Raw genomic sequence first — 20,930 nt, 5'->3', positions numbered from 1 at the left:
TGTTAATATAGTGTATTACATTTATTGATTTATGGATGTTGAACCATCCTTGCATCCCTGGGATAAATCCAACGTGTTCAGGGTGTATGATCTTCTTGATGACCCTCTGTATTCTGTTTGCCAGTATCTTGTTGAGAAGTTTTGCATCTATGATCACTAGGGAGATTGGTCTGTAGTTCTCTTTTTGGGTTGGGTCTTTCCCTGGTTTTGGTATCAAAGTAACACTTGCTTCCAGGAATGAATTTGGAAGCCTTGCTTCCCTTTCAATTTCCTTGATGAGTTTAAAGAGTAATGGTGATAGTTCTTCTTTAAATGTCTTGTAGAATTCAGCAGTGAAGCCATCAGGACCTGGGCTTTTCTTTGTTGGTAAGTTTTTTTATTACATTTTCAATTTCACTCATTGTTATTGGGGTGTTTAGAATTTCTATATCTTCTTCTTTTAATTTTGGCAATTCATATGTATCTAGGAATCTGTCCATTTCTTCTGTGTTTTCCATTTTATTAGAGTACAGGGTTCTCTAATAAAATATTAGTATTTTATTAGGTATTGATGATTCTCTGGATTTCTGCTGGATTTGTTGTGGCTTCACCTTTTTCATTCTTAATTGCATGGATTTGAGCCTTTTCTTTCCTTTTTTTTTTTTCTTTCCTTTTTTTGATAAGGTTGGCTAAAGGTTTATCAATTTTATTTATTCTTTCAAAAAACCAACTCTTTGATTCATTGATTTTTTTTTTTTGTATGATTCTCTTAGTCTCCATTGCATTGATTTCTGCTTGGATCTTTATAATTTCCTTTCTTGTATGAGCTTTAGATTTGTTATGCTCTTCTTTTTCTAGGAGCTTGAGGTTCTGCATTAGGTTATTTAACTGAGTTCTCTCTGTTGTCCTAATATGGGCATTCACTGCTATGAATTTTCTGCATAGAACTACTTTCATTGTGTCCCACAGATTCCTGTATGTTGTACTGGCATTATCATTTACTTGTAGAAACTGTTTAATTTCTTCTTTAATTTCCTCTGTCACCCATTGGTTGTTCAGGAGGATGTTGTTCAATTTCCATGTGTTTGTGGGAGTTTTGCAGGTTCTTATGTTATTGATCTCCAATTGCATTGCACTATGGTCTGATAATATACAGGGGATAACTTCAATTCTTTTACATTTACTTGGATATGTCCTATGAGCTAGCATGTGATCTGTTTTGGAGAATGACCTGTGTGCAGCTGAAAAGAATGTGTATTCTGATTTTGTGGGGTGGAACACTCTGTAAACATCTATTAAGTCCATTTGTTCAATAGCTTGATTCAGTTCTAGAGTTTCATTGTTAATTTTTTTTCTAGTTGATCTGTCTATTTGTGATAGAGGGGTGTTGAGGTTCCCCACTACAATTATATTAGTGCTTATTTGGTTTTTCATGTCCATTAATATTTGTTTTGTACAGTTGGGGGCATTCATATTTGGTACATATATATTTAGGATTGTCATCTCTTCCTCTTGGATTGTTCCCTTCACAAGGATATAATGGCCATCTTTGTCTCTCTTAATTAGTTTTGGTTTGAAATCTACTTTGTCTGCAAATAAGATTGCTATGCCTGCTTTTTTCTGGGTTCCTGTCTCGTGGAGAACTGCTTTCCATCCTTTTACTTTCAGTCTATGGATTTCCTTTTGAGTTAGGTGTGTTTCTTGTATACAGCATATTGCTGGGTTTTGCTTCTTAATCCATTCTGTCAGTCTATTTCTTTTGATTGGTGAATTGAGGCCATTAACATTGATAGTTATAATTGAGAGATATTGACTCATCCTTGTCATGATGTTTTACTCTTGTTGGCTCTTTTATTTCTTATTTCCCCCCCTTTCACTTTAGTGTCTTACCTTGAGTGGTGCCTTCTCTCTGCTGGGCCTCATGGAGTTGTGACCTCATTGTCTTTTGCTAGGATATTGCTTAAAATTGTTTGGAGTGCTGGTTTGGTGTTCACAAAATTTCTCAGGTATTCTTTGTCATGAAAGTATCTAATTTCCCCATTGATTTTGAAAGATAATTTGCCAGATAGAACAGTCTAGGTTGGAAGTTATTTTCTTTTAGGGCTTGAAATACTTCACTCCAGGCTCTCCTTGATTTGAGGGTTTGTGTTGAGAAATCTGCCGTGATTCTGGTGGGCTTTCCTTTGTAGGTGATTTGTTTATTTTCTCTAACTGCCTATAGAATTTTGTTCTTCTGTTGGGTTTCTGGGTTCTTGACTATTATATGCCTAGGTGTGAATTTTTTTTGGTCATGGCTGGTTGGAGTTCTATATGCCTCACTTATCTGTATGTCCTATTCTCTACCTCTGTCTGGCAAGTTTTCTACTATTACTTCTGTGAACAGTTTTTTTATGTCAATTGTACTTTCTCCTGTTTTTTCATGGACTCCTATCAGTCTTATGTTATTCTTCTTTGCATCATCTAGCAGCTGTTGGATTGATTTCTTATAGTCCCTTACTATCTTTAAGAAATCTCTGTTTTCATGGTCCTTAACTGCAATCCTGTCTTCTGTATCTGATATTCTGTCTTCAGATTCTCTTAATCTGCTCTGCATGCTTTCAATGGTGTTTTTAATCTCCTGAATATCTGTTTGAATCTGTTTCATGGATTCCATTTCTTATGTTGGGTGATCATGTTTTCCATTTCTTTCTTATGCTGGGCATTCATGGCTTCCAGCATGTTTCTTATCTCATCTATTTTCTTATCTGTTTCTGCTCTAGAGCTTCTAATCATGTCTTTCACTATGCTCACCATGTCTGTATTTATCTGGGAGATTATTTCTATTTTGAATTTTTCTAGAGCCTCATACATCTGCTTTGTTACTTCCTGTGCTATCAGTTCAGGGTGTCCAAGTGGTTGCTTATCAGACTTTTCCACCTCATTTCCCCCAGAATTTCCTTTTTGTGGCATGGAAGCCTGTGTTTGTGCCTTGCTTAAGTGTCTTCTTATTTTTGTTTTTGGTACTGTTCTTGGTTTAATTCCTGGGTTGATGTTTCAAAATTGCTTAATGTAGGTATCTTTGTTGCTTGTGTTTAAAACCCTTGTGGAATGATTGCTTTTCAGAGGTGTCTTCCAGATATAGCTTGTGTTTGGGTTTTGAGACTCTAATGACTCTGAGGCTATTTTATTTTCCTTATACAAGGAGGAAAACTAATTAGATCAATCACAACATGTTAGCCCAAATGACATAGTCAGAAATACCATAGCATCAAGCACAGCTTAGAAAATGACTATTTGTGGTAGTTATTAATCTATCACTTTTAACTATGTGAGTTAAAGTAAGACCGAAGACCAACCCAACATAAGTTTATAATGAATAAACTCTTCAGTATAGCATCTTTCCCCTTCAGGGTGGGGAGTTAAAAGGAGTTGTGGAGGGAGGGACAGGTAGAAAGAAAAGGTAAGATTAGCAGTGAGGCCAGAAAGATCACACAAACTCTAAGAAGTTGTTAAAGGCAAGAGAAAAAGGCAGAATGAAGGAACAAAGACATGAACAGAATCACTTAACAGCAACAGGAAGGCTGGAGACCAAATTTACTTTCCTTTAAACTTAATGATAAGAGAAGGAAAAAGAGAAGGAAAAAACAAGGGAGAAATCTGAATTCAGTGCAGAAAGGAACAAATGGGCAGATGGGGAGCAACGTGGGAGAGTGAGAGAATGAGTGAGAGAAAGAAAAGATAAAGAAAAGAAAGAAAAGTAAAACTCTGAAGAGTAGAAAAAAAGTAAGAATTAAGAATTGAAAATAAGAGAAAAAAAATTTTTTTTCTTTTTTGCAAATAGCAATAGAAATTATGAACCTCCTTCAGGGTATGTCTCTGCTGTCACAGTAGGCAACGTAGGAATCCATGTGCATATACGAGTCAATGAGTCTCAGCAAGCCAGCAGCAGACCAAGTACAGTGGTCTGATGTGCCTTTATTGTAGAGATTCTCTTTACTTTTCTGCTGAGCTTCAGTTTTCATCGAGGAGCCTGAGAAGCCCTCTTTCTGTTACAAACTTCTGCTCTATCTTGTGGCGCTCAGGACAAGGGTCTTTATAACCTCCTGTGCCTCTGTAGAGTGGAATCAGGTAGCAGAAAAGCCAGAAGGCCAGAGGCCCACGGGGAGGGGGCGGGAACTGGGTCTTGGCGCGGCTAAGCGGACCTCACCGTGGCGTAGGCAGGGCCCCGGATGGCCTCGGAGCTTCAAGCTGCTTGTCTCACCTGGCCGGTCGCAGCTTAGAGAGCGTCGGATCCATGGAAAGGTTTCGGGCAGAGTGGTTTGATGAGAATGAGGTTTTAGGATAACCAGCCTAGCGCTATGTGTTCTGGATGACTGGAAATGGCCCAGTACATGAGAAAAGCCCTGCAGGAGCCAAAAGCCCTGACCTAGATAGCTCATTCGGAAACTGGAGGGCAGATATAAAGGAGAAAAGCACACCCGATTGGATTTGACACACTTAGTATTTTACAGATGAGGAAATTATGGCTCTGAGAGATTAACTCTCCAAGATCTCTTCACATAACAAATGATAAAGGCAGATGAAGAGCTCCATGTGTTAAGGACAAGGCAAAGAGCAAGCGCAGGTTAGAATCCATCTCTTTGGGCCCCTGGTGCATTCAAGCTCAATGTTTGTGGTACAGAATCATAAAACTTGGGGACTGCAGTGACTTTTCCCTCTGGGGCACATTGGCTTCAGCATGATATTAGTCACCTTTCCATTGCTAGGACAAAATCATTACATACACAATTTAAAGGAGAAAAAGGTGGTTTTTGTTGGTTCATTTCTTGCTTTTTCAATATTAGGGATTGAACCCAATGCCTTTACACTGAGCTACATCTCCGGTCCTTTTTTATTTTATTTTGACACAGAGTCTCACTAAGTTGGTGATTTGCTCAGGCTGGGTTTGAATTTATAATTCAGCTATCTCTTGCTGGGATTACAGACACATGCCATTATACTCAGCTAGGAAAGGTTTATTTTGGCTCACAGATTCAGAAATTTCAGTCCACAGTTCCACAGTTGGCTTGTTCTAAGGCAGAAATATCTTGGCAGAAGGGCATGGTGGAGGAAATCTCACCTAGTGGCAGCCAGGAAGCAGAGAGAAAGAGAATGAGCCCAAGAAAAGATATACTCTTCAAAGGCACACCCCCAGGACCTAGCCCCACCTCATAGAGCCCCATGTAGCTATGAACTCATCCATCCAGTCACCTCATTTATCTCCTAACCCAATCCAGTTGACAATCAAGATTAACTGCCACATTGGTGTCTACCTCATGAGTTGTTACTTGGCCTGAGCTAACAGAGTATCCACTCTGGTGGGTCACCTGCATTCTTTCTGCCATCAAAGTCCCCGGAGAGGGAAATGAGGCCTGGTGCACATGGGGTAAGATTGGGGTGAGTGTGGAGGAGCAAACGAGGGTTTTCATTTTGCTTTCTCCATGCATACTCTGAGTTGCTTTGACGGTCTTTCTGAGTAAGACCATTTCAAAGAAGCAACAGGAAAGAGAAAAGGGGATGTGATATTCAGTTCTTTCAAAGCTCTTACTTTGAAAAGATATAAAGGTTAAAAAAGGAGAAGAGAAAAAGAACCTGGTTGATCTCATTTTTAGCTTCTCTAGCTGCATCCCCCATCCCCTCTCTATTATCGCTCTTTGGGATTTGTATCTTCTATTCTTCAGACACATACCATGCTAGGAGAGTTCATTTTAGCTTCCTCAAAAATTGAGCTCTAAATTTAGAATTGGCCTCAAAACTTCTGATCTTTGAGCTCAACTTGTCTGGGTTGGCCCCGCCTGCAACAGCCACCTCTTATCACCATGAATGTTGTTATTCCCATTTGCTTCCCTCGTTGTCTTAGAAACGTGACTTGGTATGGTCTGTCACAGCCAAGAAATGTGCCAGGGCCCACCAGTCTAACCTGGAAGGACCCTGTCCCTGTTCTTTTCTGATAAATAATGTCTCTCCAGGCAGAAAAACATTTTCCCTTCATTTTTAAGAGGTGGGCCCCTTGGTCCCATTCCAAATTCTTTCTGGTCTCCCTTCCATCTGTTGCAAGTTCCTTTCCTGCCTTTGAATCCTCAGAGTTACCAGAAAGAGGAGGAAGCAATATTTGGTGTGTGCCTCAGCCCAGCTGCCTGCCATCTGGACACAGGCCTATTAACCCCTGGCCTTCAGCCATATGCCTGCCCCATGTCTCCCTCCACACACATGAGTCAGGAGAAGGAGCTAGGAGCAGCCAAGGAACCTCCTAGGCCCCACAGGGCAGTCCTTTGTATGCTCAGCTCTAACCAAGAAGTATCTATTCAAAGTACAGCAGCTGGTCCTGGGTTCTAGGCTCTGCCTCTCACTTTGTATGTCCTTGGCCAAGTCACCTGACTTTCCCAGATGAGCCTTTTCTCATCTACAAATGAAGAGATGGAGTGAGCTGGCATCTACCTCTAGGTGCTGTACCTTTAGGTGCACCTAAAGCATTCAATGCCTCTACAATCATGATCAGTCTTCACTGGAGGAAGCATCCTTTACCATGACAGAGGGGGCACCACACAGTGTCATCCACAACATCTCTGCATGGACACATGAGAAAGTTCCAACATCCTTCAGTGAAGTCCAGAGACCTAACCCCAGGACTCAATTCAGAATGATTCTGCAGGCAGCCAAAGCTGTCTGGCTCTTATTTGTAGTAATTTTGAAGGTACACAGTGATCTAAAGATTAAAGCAAAAGTCTTGTAGCAATCCTTCCCAAATTGCTCTCCACAGAACACCAGGATACCGTGTTGGGCTGTGCTTAACGTAACGGTTGCCAAATTTGGGAAAAACTGGGTTTCTTGACTGCACGTGCCTTGAACTTTGAGCCACTACTTGAGACATTCTGCTTAAGCTTAGTGCAACAGCCTATTTGGTTTTGCAATTTTCAAATTCTATTTCACTGGTGAAAAACTGAGGCCTTCAGAGGTTAGGCAATTTTCCCAGAGTCCCACAGCTTGAAAGTGAAGGGACTAGGATTAAAACTAGAGAATCTAGAGCCTGTAGTCTTAACATGCTATATTTTCTGCCCACATTAGCAAGTTCCAAGAAGAAGTTGCCAGCCCTGAGATGCTGCCTTTGTCCCAGCTGAAAAACATCTGGGAAAATGGAACTGTCGAGGCCTGATAGTGCACGCCTGTAATCTCAGCACTTTGGAGGCTGAGGCAAGAGGACTGCCATGAATTCAAGGTCAATTTGGACTACACAGTGAGTTCAAGGCCAACCTGAATATAGTGAGTTCCTTTTGCAAAAAAAAAAAAAAAGCCAGAGATATAGCTCAGTGGTGCAGCGCTTGCCTAGCAAGCACAGGCCTTGAGTTCAATTCCTGGTGCCAAAAAAGAAAAAGAAAGAAAGAAAGAGCTAAAAGCAGGTTTCTGGGCCAGGGTGGAGAGAGTAAAGGGGTGCTGTTTTGGGATATATACAGCCTCAAGTATAAGAACCTATAGCTGTTCCTGGACACAGCTTATTTGGGAGGAGGACTCAAAGGTATCTGTACTGTTCCTCACAGTCATAGCCAGTCCCTACAGTAAGTCAGGTGAAGGAGTGCCATCCCCTTTACAAGGAAGAGACACCCAAAGACTTTGGGGGTTCAGAAATACCTTTCTAGACAAATTCATTGTTACACCCAGATTTGTACCATGAGCTCCCCTCCCCTGCATAACTGACTAGACGGGGTGTGCATCAGGCTCCAGGTGGGCAGCCTGCATCGTGCCATGACCTGTGTGGAAACAGTGAGCTGTACCATCAGATTCCACTCTGAGAATTTGAGCTAGAGAATTCAGAGAGGTTGAACTTGTTACCTTTCAGTCAGACATTCTGTCATTTCTCCAGCGAACATCTATTGAACACACTGGGCAATGCATGGGAGACAAAATGGTGAGCAAGTCCACTGACTCTGTTCTCAAGGACAGATGGACCTTAGGTAAAACTACTGCTCATGAGTGGTATAATTGTAGCCCAGGTAAGTTCTCTGAAAGGAAGGAACATGGCCCCATGAGTGGATGTATCAAAGGGAGGAGGACTGATCTGGAATGTGATCTGGTTAGGGGAGTGTTGCATGGCTGTGGAGGGGCACTAGTCACAAGTATCCTCAAGAGACCCTCTTGCAGCTGCCATACCTTCAGCTCCACACACGTCATACCCACATACCTCCCCAGGGGCTCTGAGCCAATGACTGAGCATAGCCAGACATCACAGGATGGCCATCTCTGCCTACAGAGGACTTTTCTAATGGGTAGTCTTTGCTCTGGAATGTTCTGTTGGCTTGACTGAGCCCTTCCCAGAGCTGGACTAAAGTATGACGCTCTCCTAGCCAATCCTCCTTCCTTCAGACCTACTTATTGCTAAAGTAAGTAGAAGGAAAAATAATTAAGAATAAATGTCTGTAACATAGGAAACAGAGAACTGGAGAAATTTTATAAGCTAATTTGGGGGCCAGGGATTTAGCTCAGTGGTTTCGCTGCCTGCCTCGCAAGCACAAGTTCCCGAGTTCAATCCCCAGTACCAAAAAAAAAAAAAAAAAAGCCAATTTGGTTCATCAAAAACATCAACAAACCCAGTAAACAAAACCGGTAAAAAGATTGATCAAGGACAGGGATGGAGAGGGAGGGAGAGGGAGAGAGATTCATTTAAGGAAGAGAAGAAGAGATATCATCATAGCCTACAAACATTAAAAGAATAATAATAAAATGTTGCATTCAACTTCATGACAATAAATTTTACAACTCAGATAAAATGGACAAATTGTTTGATAAACTATAATTTATCAAAATTGACACAAGATGAAACTAAAAATCTAAATAATTGTATCCAATAAAGACATGGAATTCTTTATTCCTTCACATAAAGAAAACCCCAAACCCCCAAAAGATAGATATTAAGTTAAATCTTCTACACGCACACACACACACACACACACACACACCCAAGTATTTTCTCTGGTGAATTCTATAAAACATTTGAGGAAGAAATAACATTAATCGGGCTGGGGATTTAGCTCAGTGGTGCCACTGCCTGCCTTGCAAGTGCAAGGTCCAGAGTTCGATCCCCGGTACCAAAAACAAACAAACAAACAAAAAAATAACATTAATCTTATCCAAATTTCTTCAGAAAATAAAGCAGTTGGGAACACTTTCCAATTTGTTCTGAGTCTAGCACTAAACAACAAAGACATTATAAGTAAACAGACCAATAAACAAATAGTCCCAAATCCCAGTATTTTAATTCAGTAAGATCTATTTGTTATATGCCACATGTCCCAGACAGATTGAAAGGAAGCTTTGCTCTCACAGACACTCAGCACCCAGGCTGATGAAACGTCTACCTCAACAGCTGCTTCCACTGTGATTAGACAGAAAGGGGACAGAGCAGGCTGCACACTGACTCTGGAAGCTTCTGTCCTGAAGTGACATAGTGACATGTGTCACTTATGCTCATATTCACGACCATGCCCCAAGGGGGTGGGGAGTCCTAACACATTCTCAGAAGGAGAGGAGAAGGAATAACGATTAGCACAGCAGTCACAGATGTATATATAGCAACAGAAGAGCCTGGATGAGTGGCAGGAGGAACTGCCTACTGAGACACTGCACAGTGGGTAACAGGAGCTCCAGGGCTGCGCCTTGAAGAAGAACCCTCGGTAAACATCAGCCTGAGAGAGAAATGAGTTCAGAGGAGACCAAGAGAGAGAAGGGTGAAAATCCAGGTGAGTTCAAGGAGAAACTGGCCACCTATGTCTACCACAATTCAGGAGCTATGTTAAATGAGGACTGGGTCAGGTGTGGTGGCACACACCTCCCTGTTCTCCCAGCTACTCAGAGGGCTGAGGGAGGAAGATCACAGGTTCAAGGCCACCCTGGGCCACTCAACAAGACTGTATCTCAAAATAAAATTTTAAAAGAGCTTAGGGGTGTAGCTCAATGGTACAGCATCCTTGTGTTCAATCCCCGTGATGCACTGCCATAGGCCCAGAGCACGGGGGCCACCTAATTATGGACTGAAATCTTTAAAACTGTGAGCTAAAATAAACCTTTTCTCCTTATAACTTGATTATCTCGAGTATCTGTGTCAGTAACAGAAAGCTGACTAACTCAGGGGGTCAACAAATTTCTATACTTCAGCTTGACATGATATGATTAAATCTCTTGTGTGCAATATAGACCCCTGCCTGCCTTCCTGTGCCCAAGCAACCTTCAAGGGTTATCTATGGCTTTTTGACAAGTTACCTCAAATATACCAAATATGGTAAACAACCTCCAAGAATGACACTTAGAGCTGGGATGCAGCTCAGTTGGAGAGCACCTGCCTGGCATATGCAAGACCCTGGGTCCCATCGCTAGTGTGGTGGAGGCGAGGGGATACTTATCTCCTAGTTCCATGTGCCTGTGTGTGCCCTCCCGGACTGCACCAGCGTTGCTCTGAATGGAATATAGTGAAAGTGATGATGAGTTACTTCCAAGGCTGGGTTGGAACAGCCCTTGAGCCTCACCAGCCCTGGGCATATGCCGCTGCATCTCATAATGATTTCCACAAGAGCACATGGAGGGGCACCTGGCCCAGTTATGGGAAGCCAGGGAGGGTTTCCTGTGAAAGCAAGGTCTTGACTGAATCCTAAAACCTTGTCCTCCCTTCTGACTGCTCAGTGGACACAGATCTCTGAAGGACTGTTCAATGAATGACACTCACCCCTTCAGAATAGGCTCAAAATCCCTGCAAGTGTCAGGAGATACAGCTGGTGAGTGTGTGTGCACTACAGAGAGCCAGAGGCTCTGTTCCCCTCCTGGGTCACATCAGAGCATTTTCTCAGGGGCCTCCTGCAGCCAGAGTCCCAGACTCGGCAGTTACTCAGAGAAGCTGAGCTAAAGCAGGAGCCAACTTTCCCACTGGCCATCACACACACTGAGTAGAGCCCAGCTCAGGGGAGGCTGGGCTGACCAGCTGTCTCGCCTCCTGTCTGTGCCTGCTAGCATGGCCCTGTCAACCATCAAGTGCTCCCCCCCCCGCTCCCCCCCCACTTCTCACTGCCCTCTCCCCTTCCTGGCAGAGTGCCTTCAGCCAGGCTGGGCTTCCCTCCTTGATGCTTCTTTGAAAGCCATCGAGTCTATGGCCATACTACCCTGAGCATGCCTGATCTCGCCTGAAAGCCATTGACCTTCTTTTCTTCCTCCCTGCTAAACCACCTTCCTTGTGGGATGTGCATCCAGCAGGCATCTCTATGTTCATTTCTGTGTGTGTGCGTGAGTGTGTGTGCGTGGCCTTCCTATGGACATGTGAAAATGCTTGCTAGGGAGGAGGGTGGGCTTGGCTGTGAGAGGGAGAGGTGGCAGAGGAGGGCGCAGGGGCCCAGACCTTCAACACCTCTAGTAAGGCCTCCTCTGGCTCTAGCTCCTGCCTTCCTCCCAGTCCAACTCTTGAGATCTCTCTCTTCAGCTCAGGGTTCTGCCCCAAAGCCCATCCATCACTAGGCTAACTACTGCTGGTCCTTGCATCCAGTGCTCAAGTGTCACTTCCTCCCAGAAGCCTCCTCCAGCCTGTATGTCTGGCTGGATGCCAATGGCAGATGTCCGCTCCTCCAGGGTGAGCTCCCCAAGAGCCAGGGTCTTGTATGCACCGGTCACCGGTTCAGCATCCCGCACAGAGCCTGCCCCAGAGTGGCAGTCCCTGCAGGTCCTTATGCAGGCGCAGTTGGGTTTGACTGGGAAGCAGAGCAGAGGGGAAGAAAATACATAGGGAGAGAGGGCCTGTGGGTAGGTACATTCTATTTTTTTCCCCCAGGTAAGCTATCTGGACTGCCTTTTGCCCTGTCGGGTCAAAGATCAAGGGAGTTGAAGGGATGTTGAGGGCCGAGGAACTTTGGAAATGAAAGTGGGCAGAACCCAGGTGGGACTGTACCCCACCCCATCATCCAGCCCTACACCCACACGCACAGCGGTACCGCACCGTTCTTTTCTAGAGAGAATGTGAGTTATCCCTCAATTTCTAATCTTCCTGGTTTAAGGCCAAGGTCAAACATACTGTAAACCTTCTGAGCCTCACTAAACACTCTCCCACCCTACACGAGTCTTCAAGTTAGTCCCGCCCTGAGTAGGGAGACGCCAGAGCTGGGGGGCGGGGGGGGGGCTCCCTTAGCCAATCACTGGGCCCCTTTGGTTTCCAGTGTAAGGCGGGAGGCGCTGCGAGGGGTTTCCAGCCGGGCGGGCTGAGTGCTCCAGGAGCTGACGCAACTGTAGAATTTGGCTTCTTTTTATCACATATATCATTTTACCATATATGGTCACCGGGAGCTACTGGCAGCGAGGCTTGGGTCCAGATGGTGGGCTCCCAGAGTGAAATGAGCTACATACCATCCCAGAACAAACAGACCATCGCTCACCCGGCCGGACAGGTGGGCGGGCCAACAGAGGGGTTATATATAGTTCTGGTCACATTCCTTCACTAATGCATCTTGGCCCCCAAATGTGCAAACAGTCTCCATTTCTGGCTCTTTTTACTGAATTTGCTAATTGCTATTCTATAACCAAGGGAACGAAAAAAAAAAAATCCAGAAGGAATGCGGGGGAAGAGATCTGCTGGCCCTCCCTTCCCTCTCGATCTCTTGGCCCTTCCTTCTCCTTCCACTCTAGCCTTCCTCCCATGTGGCCCCCTCAGTCTTCTCCTCACCTCCAGGGCCCTCTGTTAACTCTCCTTTCCTCCTCGCACCCTTCCAACCCTGGTGAAGTTGGCCAGGTGCAAAGGATCCCTGAGGCTGAGCAGGATTCAAAGAAGCGTGGCAGACAAGACCCCCCAGTTTCCAGAACCTTTCCTTGCCAATGATTGGAGGGTCACCCTTCCATGCTGGCCTAACCTCGCAAGGGATGCTGGCTCAGCCTTCCCAGGATGCAGCAGGACCTGACTTGAAGGTGAAAAATATGGTGATACAGGAAGCTAACCCTTGAGAGTCTAAAAGACCCAAATAAATACTGGGGAATCCCCAGAAAGCCCTCCCCAAACCAGTCCTTTGACTCATGGGCCATTTCCCATCCACTGTAAGGATTTCACTTTCTACCTCCAACCTGAGGCAGTCAGGATTTCCAGTCTGGTCCTTCTCCAACTATTCAGACTTATAGATCAGAGGGATCACTGTTGACTCCAGATGGGACAGAATTTAGACCAGCTCCTGCAAGGGCAAGCTTAGGGATACTCAGGCCAACAACTGAACTTTGGATGCAAGGCCAAGGAAGGACACCATCCTCTCTCACAGTGTCCTGAAGCCATCCTCAGAGACAGCACACTCTACCCAAAATATAGCTTATAATTTGCTCCAAATAATAGATCTGATTCTTCCAGCATTGCATTCCCCAGACCTCTAGCACAGGGGGGCTTCACCCTGCTACACATGAGCAACAACAAGGAACTTTTAAAAATTACTAGTATCAACTGGACATGGTAGCACATGTCAGTGATCCCAGCTACTCAGGAGGCTGAGGCAGGAGGATTACAAGTTCAAGACCAGCCTGGGCAACTTAGCAAGCTCCTGTCTCAAAAGAAAAGAAAAAGGTCTGAGCATGTAGCTCAGAGCTCCCTGAGTTCAACCCTAGTACTGGGAGGGAGGGAGGACCCTACTGTTATTAAAGCTGTTAAGGTCTGGGGTATTCCTCAGGTATATGATATAGAGATAATTTAAAGCCTACAGGAGAGGCCAGAAGTGGTAATCCCAGCACTTGAGAGACTGAGGCAGGAGGATCACAAGTTCCAGGCCAGCTAGTTCAAGGCCAGCCTGAACTACATAGCAAGACCTTGTCTCAAAAATAAATAAGTAAATAAAAATAAAGTCCACAGGAAAATATACATATGTTTTATGCAAATACTATGCCATTTTGTGTAACAGACTTGAGCATCTTTGGATTTTGGTATCTGTTGGAGTTCCAGAAACATTCTCCATGGATACCAAGGAACAACAATATATCTATTCTCTCCTGCTTCCCAGGTGATGCATCGTATATTCAGCTGCAAACTAAGCTAGTTTCTGGGGCAACTAACATGAACTCACCAGCTTCTGATTCTCTGGCCCAAGCAAACCGACTGACCAGGGATATAAAGAGTCTCATTGGCCAGTGAGAATGAATTCCAACTCCTAGCCTAGGAGTTGGAATCCTGATTCCTGCTTGGCTCTGCTCTGAGTTAATAGGGTGCCCCTACTCATGCTCCTAATTTCTTAAAACCCTCATTTCTTTAACCACAAAATCAGGAGGTAGAGAAGTTTGATAAAGATCAAATAAGGTTATTTACATTATAGTAATGCTATTGAACCGTTTCCACACTGTACCATGTTGGCCATTGCAAATGTGCTATTCATTCGGTTCTATTCCTCTGCCCGTTTTATTTTATCTTTTGGTTTTTGGTGGGGTTTTTTGGTACTGAGGATCGAACTCGGGTCCTTGAGCTTGCACAGCAGGTGTCAAAACCACTGAGCTAAATCCCCAGCCCTTATCTTTTATTTTGTTTTGTTTTTTGAGACCAGGTCAAGCTGGCCTTAAACTCACTACGTAGTCGAGGCTGGCCTTGAACTCATGGCAATCCTCTTGCCTCAGCTTCCCAAGTGCTTGGATTACAGGTGTGTGGCACCAGGTCTGGCTCCTCTGTCCATTTCAAAGATGAGAAAACTGTGGCTCAGAGAAGCTAAATCACTTGGCCAACACCCCCCAGCCACTACATGAGGAAGTTGAAAAACAGTGCCAGAGCTTGTGTGCCTAAGCGACACCATTGCTTTCCTTACACATCAGTTAGCTATGAAGGGACTTAGAGCTGTTTGTCTTTTTCTGGTATGTCAAGACCGAACCTGGCAAGACAGGTTTGAGAAGGACACATCAAGTTATACAGAGAAATCCCCTTGGTGCTCTCCTTGTATTAGCACAAAAACTGTGGTGTTTTCCCTAGCCTATGTCATGGGCACCCAGGAGTGATCTTCAAAGCTTGCCCTTTCATTTAATAAGAGCACAAAATAGTGACTGGTCCAAAGACAAGGTGAAAGGATAGAAGTGTGTTGAGCATCCTGAGGGAGTGAAGACAGTGGCTGTCTGGATCAGAAGCCTGGGACTGGGAATAGGAATTGGCAAGTCCAGACAAAGGCAAGAGGCCAGGTGAAAGAGCATAGGGAAATGGTTTTGTCTCCGGGTGTGTTTTGCGTTCTTTGTTGACAGCACTTAATGGAACTCGGACTTGAGAGATTAAAGTTCAAGAGACTGTTGATTTCTACAGAGGTGCTTTGCCTAAATCTAGGGGGAATTTGCCACCAGTAGGGTTTTTATCATATTGTTGAACAGGCTGCCTGCAGTTGGAGCATGGGTAACTGTTAATTTATCATTCTATAATATAAAGCATAAAATACATTGTAAATATATACAATATAAAACAATGTACAAAACACAATTATAGTTATATATTATAAAATTATATTCAATATATTATCTCATTCCTCTCATCTTTATTAAAAAATGCTCAACTTTTTATTTAAAAATGAAGAAAACTGACTTTGAAAGACAGTAACTTTAAAAAATAAAATAGAGAGAAATCAGTTCCTAGCTACCTTGTTTGTTTGGTTTTGGTTTTGTTGGGGGGGGGGTGTTTGTTTGTTTTGAGACATGGTCTTGCTATATAGTTCAGGCTGGCCTTGAACTCACTACATGGCCCAGGCTGGTCTTGAGATCACATTTCCTGTCTCAGCCTCCCAAATGCTGGGATTACAGGCATGTGCCACCACACCTGGCTCCTGATTTACTAAGGCCAGATTTGAATGATTGTTGCTCTTCTTCTTGATGATCTCGCTGACAGAAAACCTTTCCTTTTTGTTTCCTCCTTGCTGGATTTAATGGCCACACTTCCCTCTCCCTAAGAAGTGTTTGTGGCTCAGCCCTTGGAATTTACATCACTGTCCCTGCAGCTTGGTGTTGTGCTGCCACACCACCCATGGTGCCCATGGAGAGATCTGGGCTGGGTTTTAAAGTAGGTGAGTGGCCCTGCTGGGTCCCTACACCCGTGTCACTCTATTACAGAGGATGTGAAATGCGTTCAGCAGAGAACCTCTCTGCTGGAGTCGGTGCTCCACTTCTCTTCCAGGGGAAAAACAAGCAGATAAGAAAACCACAGGAAAAACTGTGTAATGATTCTTGATCCCATCAAATACACCCCAAAGGAAACAGAAGCCCACCCCACAGTCAGAAAAATGAGACTAGGGAGGAGCTCAGGTCTTGAGGTCCTTAGAGGCTGTGTCATTCTTTTAAAACATTTTCATTATAAATTTTAAATATGTACAAAAGCAAGGAAAATAGAACAAAGGGCCCCCTCCTGCCTATCACTCAGTTGTAAGTTGTCAGCACTGTTGTTCTGGCATCATCTTTCCTCCCACATGGCTTTTCCTTTTTCTGGAATACTTAAAAGCAAATTTCAGATATATTACTTCACCCATAAATACATCAGCATTTATCTCTAGCAGCTAAGGACTTTGTTTTTTAACACAGCCATCATACCAGTATCACAGCCAACACAAATAATTCCTTAATATCAAATAATCTGTGTTCAGTTTTCCCTGACTCGAAAATGCCTATTTTTGGTCTACTCAAATCAGGATCCAAACAAGGTTTATTCCTTGCATTTGGTTGCAGAGTCTTGGGTCTTTTCATTTGTAACAGTTTCCACCCCCCCTGCACCATGGTATTTATTTCTTGAAGAAACTGGTTCATTTGCCCTTTAGAATTAGTCACGTGGTCTGACGATAGCTACATGGGGTCATTCAAGTGTTCTTCAAAGGTAAGGTCTATGTTAAAATTCAAGAGTGCACTTCAGAGTCACCTGGGAGGACTTTGAACATTTCAGAATCCTTGGCCCTGTGCCTGGTCATTCTGATTCCTCAGATCTAGGATGGAGCCTAGGAGTGTTCCTTTAAACTGCCCAAGCTATTCTGATGTGCATCCCTAGGTTGAGAATTACTGACCTTCATTATTTGGTTTTTCTCAAATCTACTGATTATCTAGGAATAATACTATAAAGGAGGAGGAAGAAAAAGAAGTAGAGAAGCAGAAAGAGGAAGAATGGAGAAAAGAGGAGGCAGAAGAGGAAGAGGAGGAGGAGGAAGAAGTAGAAGAGGAGGTGGGGGGGGAAGAGGAGGAGAAGGAGGAGACAAATACTGAGTACCAAGTACTAATTTTGACTGGTATGATTTAGATTGAGATGGTGTTATTGAGAGAGAAATGAGACTCAAGCTACAGGTTTATAAGTTTAGATCAGGGGACAAAAACATTGACTATAAAAATGTAACAGAGTTCAAGTCTAAGACATAGCCAGTGTTTTAACCCCAATCCTCCCAAACAAACCTAATTGAGACATTCAGATCATCAATGGGAATGAAGAGGTGGTAGAATCAGACCCATACTCCAAATGGGATTCTGTCCTCCTATGGGCCTGGGGGCTCCCCTTTTACTCTGTGCTCTGAACTCCCTGCCTTGAAGATGGATTCTACTTAGTGTTACAGATCAGTGTCATCCTTTATGAGCCTACTTGTGAGAATAAGAAACACTGAAATGAAAAATAATGCCATATATGTTAAAATGCTTTGTTACATTCAGCACATGGCATATTTTAAAAAGCCAAATTCCATTACAGTTTTTAAAAACTTATTTTTTTATTTTAATTTTTAAGTTTTTTTGGTATCGGGAATCGAACTCAGGACCTTGCGGTTGTGAGGCAGGCACAACACTGCTGAGCTAAATCCCCAGCCCCCAAAAAACTTATTTTAAATAAATGGTAAGTATTTAAAGAATATAAATTTGAAAGAATATCCTTCATGAATGAGTATAATGTCTCATTCACAGACATGGGTCAAATAGATATTAAGATTTACATTTGAAAAAAAAGTAAAAGAAAAATGCATAAACTTGACTAATTAAAATGTAACTTAGATGATGAAGTCTAAAAAGTATCATAAACAAAATTAACTCAAGAAAAAAATGGAACTTAATTAAATATCCCTCAAATGGGAAATTGTTTTTTTTTTTTTTTTTGGTACCAGGGATTGAACTTGGGACCTTGCACTCGTAAGGGAGGCGCCGGAACCACTGAGCTAAATCCCCAGCCCAATCAGTAGCATTTTTTTTTGGTACCAGGGATGAAACTCAGGACCTTGCACTTGCGAGGCAGGTGCCGGAACTACTGAGCTAAATCCCCGGCCAGGAAATAGTTTTAAATAAAAGCATTTTGTATATATGTATATTATATATGTATTATGTATATAGGTATGTATTAAGTATATATTATGTAGTATTTTAAAAGGATGCAATAGCTACAATTTGTACTAACATAGCTGTGTCTTCCAAGACCTAGTTTAAATTTTATCAAGCCTATAAAACACAAAATTTTGAAATTTAATATGTAGATTTACTCTCATTTATGTAAAGAAGTACCAAATGACATACATGTACATGTATGTATGGAAATGAAACCTCCTGGAAGAGCACATAACAGATATGTTCATTTCTAGCCAAGGAATTAAAATGTGAAGGAGTTTAATCAAGGCAAATTTTTGCTTTTTCTCTGTGGTTTAAATTTTTTATGAGAATGTTTTTATAAATGCTTCATGTATGAAAAGGAACAAAATAACTGTTGCAGAACACAGAAAATGATGGAATGCTTCCCAATTCAATTTACCAAACTAGCATAAGGCTGATATTGAAATCCTGCAATGCGAGTGCAAATAAAAAAGGCTAGAGATCAGTTTCACTTATCAATATGGATGGAAAATTCCTATGTAGAACATTAGCAAATGGAATCCAGCAGTATATAAAAAAACATGACTAAGCAGGGTTCATTCCAGAATCACAAGGATGAATGAATATCAAGAAATCTAGTAATACAGTTTATCAAGACAATCAGTACTGCCCTTGGACCTGACCATCAGGGCCCCACCCCCACAAACTCTGCTCCTCCCGCTGCCCCCAAGGATAAAGGATTCTTCTGGGCTGAGGCGATGTGTCTATGTCTGGTGTCCCGTCCGCTCTGAAGACCACACTGCCCAACACCAGTACCCCCTCCCCCAATTCCCTGCCTAAATGGCACCAAGCCTATTTTCAGAGCCTCCACAGGTCTTTCTTTGGTTCCACCCCCTGAGTGGATCCTGCCCCAGAGTGGCACACACCCCGAGACCTTGGGATGGCCAAGGTGAGGCTACTGGGGGGGGGGGGTAGGTATGAAAAGGTGGAGACTAGAACATGATGTGGGCTGAGGTGGCCCTTAATGGTACACACCAGGTGCCTTGTGGTACAGAATGGAGGTGGGGAGAGGAAAAGGATGAGTGGAGGTTGAATCTCTGTGCATCCATAGTCTACCATGATGTTGCCAGAAGCATGATAATTCTAAATTCAAACCTGGCCTTCCAGGTTGTTGTGAAGGTAAACGTCAAGGTAAGAGACAAGAGCAGATTTTATTTAGCAGCTTGATGTTTTTGCTTAAAACTTCTAAATATTTAGCAATGGAGCAGGGCAGGGCTCCATTCGTACTATTGGACCAGAGCACAGAATTGTGAAAGGCAGCCCAGCAATGAACAAACACTGGAGAAAAAAGCACGCTACCAAAAATAGAGAGAAAAGACATTAGAGAGATGAATCGGGAGAAGGAAGAGGCAGTGTAAAAGAGAAGATAAAAACAGAAATGTTCTAAAACTGCATCCCTAGGTAGTTACGATATGCTTACTGACGATGCCTTCTCTTGGCAAAGTGGGGTGAGAACTACCAGTGTGAAAGGGGTGGAGAAAAGGCTTTATAAATTCTGCAACTTTGAGGTGGTGAGAATGGCAACTGTCATCCAAGAGTTGGGAGCAATTTTCTGTCTCTAGAAATGGTCATTTCCATTTATATTTAAGGCTGACACTTTTACAAAAGAAAATTCAGTACAGTTGACCCTTTAACACTCAAATGGAAAGCCAGTACCCTTCCATGGTTCTATGAGAAGCTGTGGCGTCCACACAGGCTGAATGCATTTACTGACTGTTGTGGTTTTCTTCTGTCAGAGTGGCTGCCAAGTCCAAGTATGTATGAGCATTGCTCTGGCTTTAACTGTGGAGATGTGGTTCTGTGTGTGTGTGTGTGTGTGTGTGTGTGTGTGTGTGTGTGTGTGTGTGTTTAAGCAGGATTTGATTTCTGGACAGTTGAATCCAAGGAACAAAGGAGAAGTGGAGATTCTAGATTTCTAGATAGTTCTTTATCTTTAACCTTGCCCTCAATCCCCTAACTTATGTCCTACACAGAATGATTCTTTTTCTTTTCCTTCCTTCCTTCTTTTCTTTCTCCTTTACTTCTTTCCTTCCATCTGTCTTTCCCTCCTCCTTCTCTCCTTCTTTTCTTTATTGCACTCCTGAGGATGGAACCCAGGGCCTTGCACAAGCTAGACAAGCACTCTGCTACATTCTGACCTTTTGTTCTCTTTAAACAATAAAAATTATGTAACATGCCTATTATAGAATTTACCCATTTTAAGGATACAGTTGAACAAATTTTAGTAAATTTATAGTTGCGCAACCATCATTGGAACCCAGGTTTAGAATACTTGAGTCACTCTAAACATTTCTTTTGTGCCCATTTGTAGTCAGTCCTTGCTTCCACCTCATGCCCCAGGCAACCACTGATCTGCTTTCTGCGTCTAAGGTTTTGTCTTTTTAAAAAATTTATCATAATTATAATTATACAAAAATGTAGTCTTTTGTGTCTGACTTCTTATACTTAAGAGCAGTATTTTTGAGGTTCATCCATGCTGTGGAATACATCAGTGCTTCATACTGAGATACAGTGTTCATACTATTACTGAATAGTATTCCACTGTGTGGATTTGCCACATTTTAAATTGATGGACTGTTGGGTTATTTCCAGTTTGGGGCTATTTTGAA

Source organism: Heterocephalus glaber, unplaced genomic scaffold (assembly GCF_053883595.1).
Source record: "Heterocephalus glaber isolate CG9 unplaced genomic scaffold, H.glaber_assembly_v1.0 deba00001564, whole genome shotgun sequence".
Taxonomy (NCBI): Eukaryota; Metazoa; Chordata; class Mammalia; order Rodentia; family Bathyergidae; genus Heterocephalus; species Heterocephalus glaber.
This window is presented reverse-complemented; position numbering follows the sequence as displayed.